At 37.8% G+C, this 13,178-nt stretch overlaps 1 protein-coding gene across 2 annotated transcripts in view; it reads right to left on the bottom strand.

The window, feature by feature from the left end:
- The window catches only part of PUDP (pseudouridine 5'-phosphatase), a 343,821-nt gene that overhangs the window by 191,695 nt on the left and 138,948 nt on the right, over positions 1-13,178 (bottom strand). The gene's annotated exons all lie outside the window — the stretch shown is intronic.

Genomic DNA, 13,178 nt, shown 5'->3' with positions numbered 1-13,178 from the left:
GGAGTCTAAATCCTGAGCCCCTTCCAGGAGTCATCTTGAGCAGTTGCTTCTTCAAGAGCCCCTCCCTAACCCGACTGCATCAGACGCTCAGCTCTGGGCTGCCTGTGTGTACTGTTGTTTGTCATGTAAAATCCCTCCATTGAACACATCTGTTTACTTGCCCTTCTATACCAAAGGTGTAGAGGCACATCAAAATCAAGGGCCATGTCTTTTCTTAGGATTCCCAGGGTAGCCTCTAATTAAGAAAAATTCACTTATTTGAACCAACTTCCCCAAAGAATAGAAAGTTCTAAAAAAGAGGAATCAACAGAAAATTAAGTTCCAGTTTCCTCATTCACCTCTCCTGTCCAAAAAACAATCTTTTTGGCTGGACTCTTCTTTCCCTTTCCCCTTCTAACTGCCTCCAATGCCTTCAGCAGAATGAGAGAGGAGCTGTCCAGGCTGCAGAGACGAGTGGTAGCAACTGGATCTTGCCTCAGGAGCTGGGGACAGGGTAGGCAGAGAGGGAAGGCATCTCGCTGGAAATGCCAATGCCGCATGGGCAGGGAACTGCAGAGAGAGCTTCCCCAATTAAAGGCATGAAGTCAGAAAACTGGGAATTGCTACCCTCCAAAAGAGGGAGAGCCAGCAGGTAGGAGAGAGGGTGTGTGAGGCAGTGCCAGGCTAGTGGACACTGCATATAAAGAATGTCAGAATATAAATCTCCTTTACTTATTACTGAATCCCGGTTTTGGGTGACTCCAGATGGAAAGCACCTATTGGCAGGTGTCTTGCCTCTCTGCACTGGGCACAAGGGTACTGATAGTTGCTTCTGTCACTTGTTTCATTCCCACGAGAGCATGCTTGCACTTCCCAGGTTAGGCTTTTGTTTAGGTGTGGGTTTGTGGAATTGCCTCAAATTTTTGACATTATGCTTTTGCAATACCTAGCTTGCCAGGATGCTTGCCCCAAGCAAATTCTCCTCTACCTGCCCGCCCACAGATGAGGTTGTGTGCATTTTTACCATTACTCTCCAGCCGACCACTCAAATACAAACATACTATGTTTGTACCTCAATCACTTGCACTTGAGTCTGCTTTTAAGATTTTTTTCTTGCCTACTTTGCAAGTAAATGCCTTGTTTGTGATCACCAAAGTCAAGTGTTTACATAACCTGCTAAGGTCCATTATTCTTATTTCTTTGACATCTTTTAAAAAAATTTTAAAAAAATTTTGCTTGCGCCTAGGAGTTCAAAACCAGTCTGGGCAACAGAGTGAAACCCTGTCTTTATAAAAAAAAAATTTAAAGTTAGCTGGGCATGGTGGCATGTGTCTATTTTTCCAGCTGCTTGGGAGGCTGAGGCAGGAGGATCACTTGAGTCCAGGAGGTTGAGGCTACTGTGAGCTATGATTGCACCACTGCACTCCAGCCTAGTGAGAGAGTAAGACCTTGTCTCAAAAAATAAAAATAAAAATAAACCACTTAGATAACCTGCTAAAGCTCATTATTTTCCCCATTTATTTGATAACTTAAGGAGAATCATTTAGAATAGAGAAAAGTGAGTGACAAAAAAATCCAAAAAAAGAAAAAAGAAGAAAAAAAGAAAATTAAAAAAGTGAGTGACAAAGTGAAAATATTTGGCTTATATTATCTTCTGAGAGGAGTGGAATTTGAGACTGCAATAGACATAAGGAAAGGTCATCTATGTGTAAGGAAAAATTATATAATTAATTATCCAGATGCATGAGGTCTAAATGTTTCTGAGTTTGTCTAAATGTTATAGTTACGCTAATGACATATATTCTATTTTATTTTTACTTAGAGACAAAACTGAAGTTTGGGTAGCTGCCAACAAGTTGTTGAGCTTGAAAGCAATGCTATAAATTTCCAAGGACATGATTGCGGTTGCATCGGATGTACTTGTCTACTCAGCTGATGTTCAAGTTCAAAATAGAACTACATTCTGAACATGGGCAGTGTTCATAAAGGAGCATTTTTAGGGTGTCTTAATATTCTTTGACCTCAGGCGGAATGAGTCAAAGGCAGTGGGGTGTAGGAAGAATATGAGACTTGATCTCTGGGAAATAAACTCCATCACTCAACAGCGTGAGAACCTTTTGTGATGGTTAATATTGAGTGTCAACTTGATTGGATTGAAGGATGCAAAGTACTGGTCCTGGGTGTGTCTGTGAGGGTGTTGCCAAAGGAAATTAACATTTGAGTCAGTGGACCAAGAGAGGTAGACCTACCCTCAATCTGGGTGGGCACCATCTAATAAGCTGCCAACGCGGCTTAGGATAAAAGCAGGTAAAGGAACATGGGAAAACTAGACTGGCTGAGTCTTCTGGTCTCTAACTTTCTCCCATGCTGGATGCTTCCAGCCTTCAAACATCAGACTGCAAATTATTCAGCTTTTGAACCCTTGGATCTACACCAGTGGGTCTGTCAGGGGCTCTCAGGCCTTCAGCCACAGACTGAAGGCTGCACTGACAACTTCTCTACTTTTGAGGTGTTGGGAGTCGGACTGGCTTCCTTGCTTCTTGGCTTGCAGACAGCCTATTGTGGGACCTCACCTTGTGACCATGTGAGTCAATACTCCTTAATAAACTCCCCTTTATATATACATCTATCCTATTAGTCCTGTCCCTCTAGAGAACCCTGCCTAATACACCTGGGCATGTCCCTCAGCACATTGGATGAATACTTAAGTCTGTGAAATAAGGGAGCTGGAGTTGATGGTCTCTAGAATTATTCCTTTCTCCAAAATTCTCTGGTATTATTACTTATAGGAAGATAAGATATAAAATGTAACAAAAATAGGAAGTAAATCACAACCAAGGCTGAGCCTATTCATTTCCACTGAGGTATCCCTGGGGTTTGTGAAAATATAGGAGAGGATATTAAAGAAAGGCAGTGGGATGTAAGAAGAACATGAGTGTAGGAAGAGTGCCATGAAAAGTGAAGAATAGGAAGTCCAGAGTCCTCTCAGACTCTGGGAAAGCCACACACATTATGTGATATACACTTCTTTATATTCAGATAGAGGCAAACTGACATGGACTTCATACATGGATTTGATAACAGCCCATTTTGAAAATGGGGGAAAACAGCCACATAGAATTATGTGCAATGATGTTAACCATACTAATATTGTTAATCTTATAATATTGTTAAAAATAAATATGTTCAAATTTATGTTGCTACTTCCACTCTGAGGACTACTGTATTTTTGTGTCAAAGGAGCAGAGTGTAACACCATTTTTCTTACTGAGTCAATTGAACTGAGCTCACCCTACATGTTCTAGAGGAATCAATATTCATGGAGTGGGATATCCAGTATGGGATGTGGATCTAAGGGAGAATACTGAAATTCAATACAAAATCCATATGAAGTTGTATGACAATTAAGACAGAATAAATTGAAATGTTAGATTTCTTTTACATTTCAGAATTTTAACTGCTATTGAGTCCATCAGAATTAAGCCTACAAAAATAATGTCTTCCATATTGATGAGCTTTGTTACAGATATCTGTTTCCAGACCAAAGCAATGGAAAACAATGAAGAAAAGGAAAAAATCAGGCCAGGCACAGTGGCCAATGCCAATAAACTCAGTGTTTTGGGAGGCTGAGGTGGGAGGACCACTTGAGGCCAGGTGTTTGACACCAGCCTGGGAACACAGTGAGACCCTGTCTCTTCATAAAACAGAAAAAATAGCTGGGCATAGTGGCATGCATCTGTAGTCCAGCTACTTGAAAGGCTGAGGTGGGAGGATTGCTTAAACTCAGGTGTTAGAGGCTATATGTTTGCACTACTGCATTCCAGCCTGAGTGACAAAGCAAGATCCTGTTCCAAAATAAAAGAAAACAAAACAAAAGTCTGTCTTTGATGAGGTGAAGAACTACAGAAATATTAAAGCACAATGTATAAAGAAAGATTGTCAAGCAAATTAAAGTTGAATAGTGTGAAGGGGAGATACTAAGAGAGGGAGAACACCTCTGATATATTCTCCAGAGTTGGTGGCAAAACCCCTAAGGCAAAACTTTGCTTGGAAAGACAAAGTGAGGATGCAAGGGAACAATGCTGGAAAGAATGAGGGAAAGCAGGAATGATCATGGAAACTTTCAGACATAGTGAGATGTAGGCTCTGAACATGGCATTACAGAAGAGAAATAATAAATGGCAGCTGCTTGGCAAGGCTGGTTTACTGAGCAGAAAAGAGTTAACTTTTTCACCCTATCAAAAAAAACATAACAGAGTTTTTTTTTGAGGCACAGAAACTCCTTCCTAACTGTGAGCAATGTCATGTTATAAAATAGAAAACTTATTGGGAGAAAAGTGCTTAGAGATGACAAAATAATGGCATAGGGGATCCAAGGTATGTATAATTGGTACTCTCATAAAAAGAAGGGAAAATACAATAAAAAAAAATCAAAATATGGAAAAGAAGAAGATGTGACAAGAAATGACAGGAAGGGCACACAACTGTGAAGGAATCTGAAATCTTTGCATAGACTTATGAGAATGTTATGAGGAATCTCAGTTACAGAGAGGCATGGCTTTTCTTTTCCTTTTTTTTTTTTTAGTTAAAAAAAAGCCCAAGATAACAATAAAGTCATTTATACATGGAACAAGAACAGAGAATGAACATGCAATTCTCAAAACTGAAAACTTGACAGTACAATGGCAAATCATCCTAATGAATACAAGAAGGCTGGTATTTCAACAGAAATTATCATGACCACAAAGAAGCCCTGTAAATAAACTTAGGTATCACAAGTACATGCACCAAATAGAAAAGGTAGAGTGCATAGCCAAACAAGAAATACAAAGTATTTGCAGAAAACTAGAAAAAAATATCAGGAAGTCTTAATCCCAGAATGAGGTAATGGATTTAAAAATACAAAAGGAGGCCGGGCATGGTAGCTCACACCTGCAATCTCAGCACTTTGGGATGCCAAGGCAAGAAGATCATTTGAGTCCAGGAGTTTGAGAACAGAATGGGCAACATGGCAAAACCCCATCTCTACAAAAAATGCAAAAATCAGCCAAGTGTGGTGGTGCATGCCTGTAGTTCCAACTACCTGTGAGGATGAGGTGGGAGGATCACTCGATTCTGGGAGGAGAAGGTTGCAGTGTGCGGAGATACTGCCAGTGCACTCCAGCCTCGGTTACAGAGCAAGACTCTTCTCAAAAACAATAAAAAATAAAAATACGAAAGGCATCAAAAGGGGCTTTGAGTTAATATTAAAGCTAGAAGAACAAGGAGAAAAGACCTCATCTTGGTTCTTATAGCATCAGCCAAATATGGGAGGTGCTCACAGGTCCTTCTCTCAAGATTATTCCCAAGCCCTTTCTTGCTCAGGGCCTGGAGAGTTAACAGTTCTCATTGGTTCTTTCTAGCTACCACTGTCTTTTTGATCTTTTGATGTTCTCTTTTTTTCTTTCTCACAAAGCCAAGCTACTAACAGTCATTCCTGATTCCCAATACAATACTCCTGGGGAAAGGTATACACTGCTGTTTAGTTATTTGAGGGCTTAAGTGCTAATCCATATGGGCAAATAGGTAGGTGGTAATGAACGTGGGATATAAAACATTTTCCCCATCCAAAGGCATCTAACTACCTCTCCTCTGCCCTGGAGCACTTCACAGGTCCCCTTTTGCAGACATCTGTGTTTCTTTAGGTGAAGCTGACACTGTTTTTAATTCTTTTGTGCAATACAGAGGGAAGAGTATGAGAAATAAATAGTGGATTTCACTGAGTTTTTCCTCCCAAAAGGCCACTAATCACAGCGTAAAACAATAGGTGGGAACTACTGTGCTCAGATAACCACTTGTCTGAGAAGTTAGGCATGTGAGGGGATCCTCCCAACTTCCAGTGCATAGCTTGTCAGGTCCCCTTTGCACTACCAAGATGCCTTTGAGTCCTTGCTTCTAAAATTATGGAATGGTTGTGGTCTTTTCACAACCTACCCAAATTCACTGGAATAAAAAAGTAGTGTCATTTTCAATTTTTTCCTCATATATATATAATTTTGTTTTGAGATGCAGTTTTGCTCTTGCTGCACAGGCTAGAGTGCAATGGGGCAATCTCTGCTCATTGCAACCTCTACCTCCCATGTTCAAGGGATTCTTCTGCCTCAGCCTTCCAACTAGCTGGGAATACAGGCACCCACCACCACGCCTAGCTAATTTTTTGTATTTTTAGTAGAGATGGGGTTTCACCATGTTGGCCAGGCTGGTCTTGAACTTCTGACCTCAAATGATCCACCCACCTTAGCCTCCCAAACTGCTGGGATTACAGGCATGAGCCACCACACCCCGCCCCTCCCATAATTCTTTTACCTAATGGTTTGACATCCTCTGCCTTTGCTGGTTTGGAAGTACTAACATAAAAAAATGAACAAAATGCAACAGTTTTTAGCAGAAAATTCCACAATTGGATGAGTTTAATAACTTGTTTTGGAGGCAGTGGTGGGTTGTGTATTTGTTCGTAACTATAATTCTATATACTCTATAGACTACTAGCCAAATTAATTATAAAATGAAAATAGCTATCAATAATCTTAGTCCTTTACAATATCAAGGTATCCTATAGGGAGTACTGTAAATTCTAGGTGTTCCATCACCTATATAATCGTAAAAACCATTTACTAGCTTTCTACAGCAAGATAGAATATCTCCCGGACTTTTTTTTTCCTGCTTCTTCTTTTTGAGAATAACCTGGAGAGAGCTGACTGTGAAGTTAAAATATAGAAGAACATTAAAAACCTAAAACTATGAGGAAGTTACAAGAGAACCAAGTTGTGAAAGAAATATTCTGTAGCCTGAATAAGCTGCTTCTTAAATTTGTGAAAAGCTTACAATTTTCCTGGAGTTATCATTGGTAATGTTGAGAAATCATTTATAAAATAATACAGATTTGCATCCAGAAAACTGAAAATTAAAATGAACAAATGCTCTGATATTTTAAATATTAGAAGAACGTGAATGGCACAAATGTGAGAGCAATAAATATGGGGTGTTTGGCAGTGTCAAATGTCTGCCACAGAGAAATCAGGCAGAGGGAGTTGAGAGAGGACACTGGGTTTGGGGATTAGAAGTTATGTGAGATTGCTGAGAAAGCAATTTAGCTTTGAGAGAACATGAGCTTAATATCATCCCTGAGGATGCTTTGAAAATGGATTATTTTAAAAGATCATTGGTGAGTACTTAAATCAGAAAGTGGAGGTGACGCAGAGTCACAATGGGCTCATTGTGAATAAGTCATGCCAGACTAAACTCATTTCACTGGACTGATAAGTACAAGAAATGAAGTAGACTAGAAGGATCATATCTCCTTTGGAGCTAAAATAATTGACAAGATTTTTCATCATAGTCTTGTGGACCTGGTGAAGATACAATTTAAGATCAGCTTACAAGTATTGACACTGAGGATGAAGAGATGGATGTCCACCTGGAGTGGTGTTTCTCACGATCCCTCTCTGGCTGTCTCCTGTTGGCCATTTTAGCTAATGATTTGGATGAGCAAAAGAATGGTGTGGCAATCAGGGATGCCAATTTGAGGAAGCTGGGATGATGAGATAATAATGCCTTGTATGACACAATTGAGACCAAAAGAAATGAGGAATAGAAAAGAGAAATGAAGAAACAAGCTCCAAAAGAGACTTGCTGGGCTAGATCAATGGACTGAAACTAACAAGATGAAGACTGATACCAGCAAAGTACTACTCTTATCCAAATACACCACCACACAAGTACCAAGTAGGGGATAGGGATGAGGAGCTTCACGATAAAAATAAACAGGGTGATTGAATGTCAGTACAATATGAGACTTTAGTCTTTCTCTAACCAAAAAAACAAACAAACAAACAAAAAACCCCACAAAAAACAGCCTCATATAACTTCCAACAATTGCAGTATGAATGTAGTATCGAACATAATGAAAGTAACCTCAGTTTGGACCTCACTTTGGGCGATGGTTTTCATTAGAATAATCGAGAGCACATGCTAATTACTAAAACAATTATTTGATATTTATGCAAATTCACAATTAAGAATAAAATTTGATTAACCATGTAACTTTGGGGTTGGAAAAATGAATTTATTCAGTGTTAGTGGTATTAGAGTCTCTGATGAACAGATCACCCACAGAGTTGTGGAGTTTTGTCCTGAGTGCCCAAGAATATGTTTTCAGAGAAAGATGATTACTATGGCAAAGAACCAAAAAGCAGACAGATGGATAAGTGGGAGAAAGGGAGAGGAGGGAAGAGAGGCTGGGAACTGGTGGGGATAGGGTGGGGAATGAGGATCAAAGACTAAGTATGGTAGAGGGACAGGCTCTGTATTTGAACTTTTTTTTGATGATCCTCCACGTACCTGGGTGACTTTTCTCTATTTCTGTGTCCAGACTTCTGGGTACAGCGAGTGATAAGCACCAAGGAATCGTCATAGTACCTGATCTCAGGCAACCTCCCTCATCGTACACTGTGCTTTGCAGCATTTCACACAACAATAACTAAACAATCATGTGAGTACTTCTCTCTCCCCCTCTAAACACTAAGGCAAACATATACAAAACACTCTATAAAAAATGTTTGAATTTTTGAACATTACTCAGCAATTTAATAGCTTCCCTACATGGTGGAAATTTAAAAACAGGAAATGTAAGAAGAAACATCTCAAGTTACTATCACAACATTGCAGCCTGCAAAGAAAAAATACATTCTTTCAATACAATGTAGTACATAAAGTAGTAATAAAAATTGACCACTTATTAGATCATAAAGCAGGTTTTCAATAAATTTCATCAGGTTGGTGTATATAAGTCACATTTTTCCCATATGCATTAGATTAGAAATCAAGAAGGGAGAGATGACTAGAAAACCCCCATATAGAAATTTTAAAATGCGCATTTTAAAAACTCAAGGTTCTCCACTACAAATAGGGTGCAGTGTATACTGCTCGGGTGATGGATACACCAAAATCTCACAAAACATGACTAAAGAACTTATGTAACCAAATACCACCTGTTCTCCAATAACCTATAAAAATAAAAAAAACTCAACGACCAAAAAAAAAATTGTAATGGAAACTGAAAATACGTGTAAACAATAATTGTATTAAATATTAAAAAAAGAGAATACCAATAGGGCAGTACCTAGTGGAAAATTTAAAGCCTTAAATGTGGAGAGTAGAAGTGAAAATAGGGTAGAAATAAAGACATTGTGTATCCACCACACAGGGAGCTAGGGAAGGAACAACAGATTAAGCCTCTGTAAAGTAGAAAGAATAAAGTATGAAGACTGCAAGACCTCTAGCAAGACTGAATAGAAGTGAGATTTAAAAAAAAAAGACAGCAAGAGCGAGAGAGAGAAAAAAAGAGAGGGAAAAAAACACATTACTGGAATTTGTAAAACCCATAAATATAAGTACTACAGAGCTCAAAATGATAGCCTTGACAGCTCTACACCAACAAACTTGAAAACTTAAATGTTCAAAATCCTAGAAAAATATAACTGACTCAAAAAGAAACAGATAAACTAAAAAAACAAACAAAAAACAAACAAACATAAACTGAGTCAGTGGTTTAAAAATATTTCTACCAAAGAAAAATCTAGGCTTGGTTGGTTTTATATGCTAATTCTCACAAACAATCCACAAATAATACCAAACCAATGTAACTACTCCAAGAGTGAAAGAATAAGAAATTTACTCCAATTCATTTTATGGGACTAGCTAACTTTAGTAATCAAATCATCCAAGGAAAGACATTTTTATTAAATATAAAAACAAATATAAATAGAAACAAATAAATTTGTGTAATATAAATACAAAATAAATATAAATAGAACCAAATATAAATAAAATAGAAAAAAATTAGAAAGACCAACTCATTAATCACTACAGAAAAACCTATAATTTTTTTTTTTTTTGAGTTGGAATCTTGCTCTGTCGCCAGGTTGGAGTACAGTGGTGTGATCTTGGTTCACTGCCACCTCCACCTCTTGGGTTCAGGCGATTCCCCTGCTTCAGCTTCCTGAGTAGCTGGGACTACAGGTGCGCACCACCATGCCCGGCTAATTTTTTTTTTTTTGTATCTTTTTAGTAGAGATGGGGTTTCACTATGTTGGCCAGGATGGACTCTATCTCCTGACCTCATGATGTGCCCACCTTGGCCTCCCAAAGTGCTGGGATTACAGGCATGAGCCACCGTGCCTGGCCTGATCATTTTAACAGATGAAGAAAAACCATTTGATAAGATCGCTGTATATTCCTGATTTTTTTTTTACAGATTCTTAGCAAATTAGGAATAGAAAGTAACTCCCTTATTCTGATAAATATCTAGTTTAAGAAACTTAATTGAAAATTCATATTTAATTGTGAAAAGTTTTCCTACTTAACATCAAGTTAGTAAGATTATATTATATAACATATAATATTTAATAATATCAAGCTTCATATTGGGGGAAGTATACCTCAATAAAATAAGAAAACAATAAAATATATAAATATTACAAAGAAAAAAGCTGTTATCATTTGCTGCTTATTCATTGCCTACCTAAAAAAAACCTCAAACCTCAAAGAATATTTAGATACAGTATTAGAATTAATGACGATTTTTGATGATTGGTGGATACAACATAAGTACTTGTAAATAATACTTGGATAAAAACTTGTATACCTATAATACTGGCAAAAATTAGAATATACATTTTTAGAAGATAGCTTTCATGAAAGCTGCAAAAATATAAAGAATTAGTACTGAATAGAATAAAATTGGTTCAAAAACACTTTATTGAAAAATTATAGAAATATTGAAAAATAACAAAGTAAAAACAAATGACAAGTTATAGCATGATCTTGAATAGGAAGGCACAACATTTTCAGGAAGTCACTACTCCTCTATTCAATCTGTAGATAGATTTAATGCAGTTTCAGTCAAATGACAAAAAGATTTTTAGGGAAAATTTGATTCTAAAATGTATATGAAAGAACAAAGAGCTATAAATAACCAAGATACTTCTGAGAAAAAGAAGAAGATGGAAAAACTTACTATATTCAGAATTAATATAAAGTTTTGGTGGTTAAACCTATGTAGAATTAGGACTGGAACAGACACACTACACAATTCAAAAGATAAAGAGCCATTTGGGGCAAGAACAGACGCATTGACCAATGAAAAGAATTGAGATCAGAAAAACAGACTTAAGTCCCTTAATTTTCATGTATAAAAGAAAGAGATTTTCTGATGTGTGGAAAAATATGAAATAAATGGTACTAGGACAAGTGATTATTTATGCATATGGAAAAAAAGAGAGCTGAAACTACACCTCACACTCTACACAGAAATCAAATCCAGATGGCTGAAAAATTTAAATGCCAAAGTCAAAGCTATAACACTTCACAAGACAATTTAGGGTACGATCTCATGTCCCATGGGTAGGAAAGCATTTCTTAAACCAAACAAAAAAATAATCAAAAGCTATACATGAAAAGAGACACAAACTTGACTATATTCAACAAATTTCAGTTTGTCAAAAAAATATAGCATAAAGAGAAAAAATTAAGTCATAAATAAATGATATTTGCAATATGTAACTCACCATGGCTCAGACTCTAGAATACATTAAAAACTCCTATAAATCAATATTAAAAAAAGATAAGCCACCCAACAGAGGAAAAAATGAAGAAAATACTTGAATGAATACTTTATAAAAGAGGAAACACAAAATCATATGGAAAGGTGTTGAATCTCATTAATTATCAGAAAAATGAGACACAGATAATCATTTTATACTCAGCAGATTGGCAGAAACTGAAAAATCTAGAAATATCAGCTGAGGTGCCCATATCGGTTACCAAGGTAAGTGTGGGAGCAAAATTGCATATGGTAAGCTTTCAATGGGAAATGCTGAGAATGTACTGGAGGACTCTAAAACTTACTTCAAGACTGTTAAATGTTTTCACTGACTTTGAGAATATAACAACTAGATCAAATCTAATACTGGTGAGGAGTTTTCTTTGGAGAAATCTGTGGCCATGCTGTGAGTAACCCAACCATTTGGAGGTGAGAATGGGTTATTACTAGTCCCATGCGTAATGAGTGAGCTTCAAGGAGATCCTCACAATGCTTTGAAATGTTCCTCACAGTTGGAAGACATGGAGAAGGGGTGTCTGACCTACTTCTGAGAATGTCAAATTGGATTGTGAACTAGGTTCTGACTCACCTGGGGAGTCTAGTGCACAGAAGAGGGGCAGTGCCAGGAGGGGTTGCAGTAATGGGATCAATCCACATTTCCTATATTAGATACAGCCTATCAGAGGGAGGCTGGCATGGAATTCCTTTGTGGTCTTGGACATTCTGGGAGCAGGACAGTACTACAGGCACCCAGCAGAATATAAACACTCTCCTTCATCCCCTGTGAAGGGGCTCAGCTGAAAACCACCAAGGAGCTCTGGAAAGCACTGAGAAAAAGAAGCCAACCTCTGCCCTCTGCAGGCTTCCTAGGGACACAGAGGAATCTGTCTGTCCACATATTCAGGTGGGGAGGACAGCAGACATAATGTCAAGCCAGTTTTGAAAGTGGCTGGAAGATATTTTATTTTTTTGAGTATGATGATCTCTCCAAGTGTTTGAAAAGGGTGGTCGGAAAGGATAATAAAGTCCAATGCTTAGTCAACATTCTGACTTTACATTGTTTTCATAGAGGGTAAAACTATAAAGAAAAGCTAGAGAATTATACCAAAAAAATTGGGGAGATCATTTATGGTGGACAGCAGAGTGAGCAGGATGGAATTCAGGAGGCGGTGCACCTGCGCGTGGATGTGCTGACTACATTCTGTGAGCCAAGGTGTTGGGTGTGGTGGCCAAGGTATTGTGAGTCCTGATTCCTTGATCATCTTTTGCAAGTATTTGATATTTAGTATAAAACAACACTTAAAAGGAAACCATAAAAAACTAGAAGACAACATATGTGCCTATTTGATCATTTATGGTGGACAGTAGAGTGAGTAGGCTGAAAGTTTCAGTAAAATTTCACAAATATCCACAATTTTGACAGTGATGACGTCCAGATGGGCAAACTACTGGCGACATTTTTAAAATGATGTCCTTTTTTTTTTTCTTTTTTGAAATAGGGTCTTGCTCTGTTGCCCTGGCTGGAGTACAGTGGGGCAATCTCAGCTCACTGCAACCT

The sequence above is a fragment of the Aotus nancymaae genome, unplaced genomic scaffold, assembly GCF_030222135.1.
Source record: "Aotus nancymaae isolate 86718 unplaced genomic scaffold, 86718_ANA_hifiasm-v0.15.2.pri h1tg000058l, whole genome shotgun sequence".
Classification (NCBI taxonomy): Eukaryota; Metazoa; Chordata; class Mammalia; order Primates; family Aotidae; genus Aotus; species Aotus nancymaae.
This window is presented reverse-complemented; position numbering and strand designations above follow the sequence as displayed.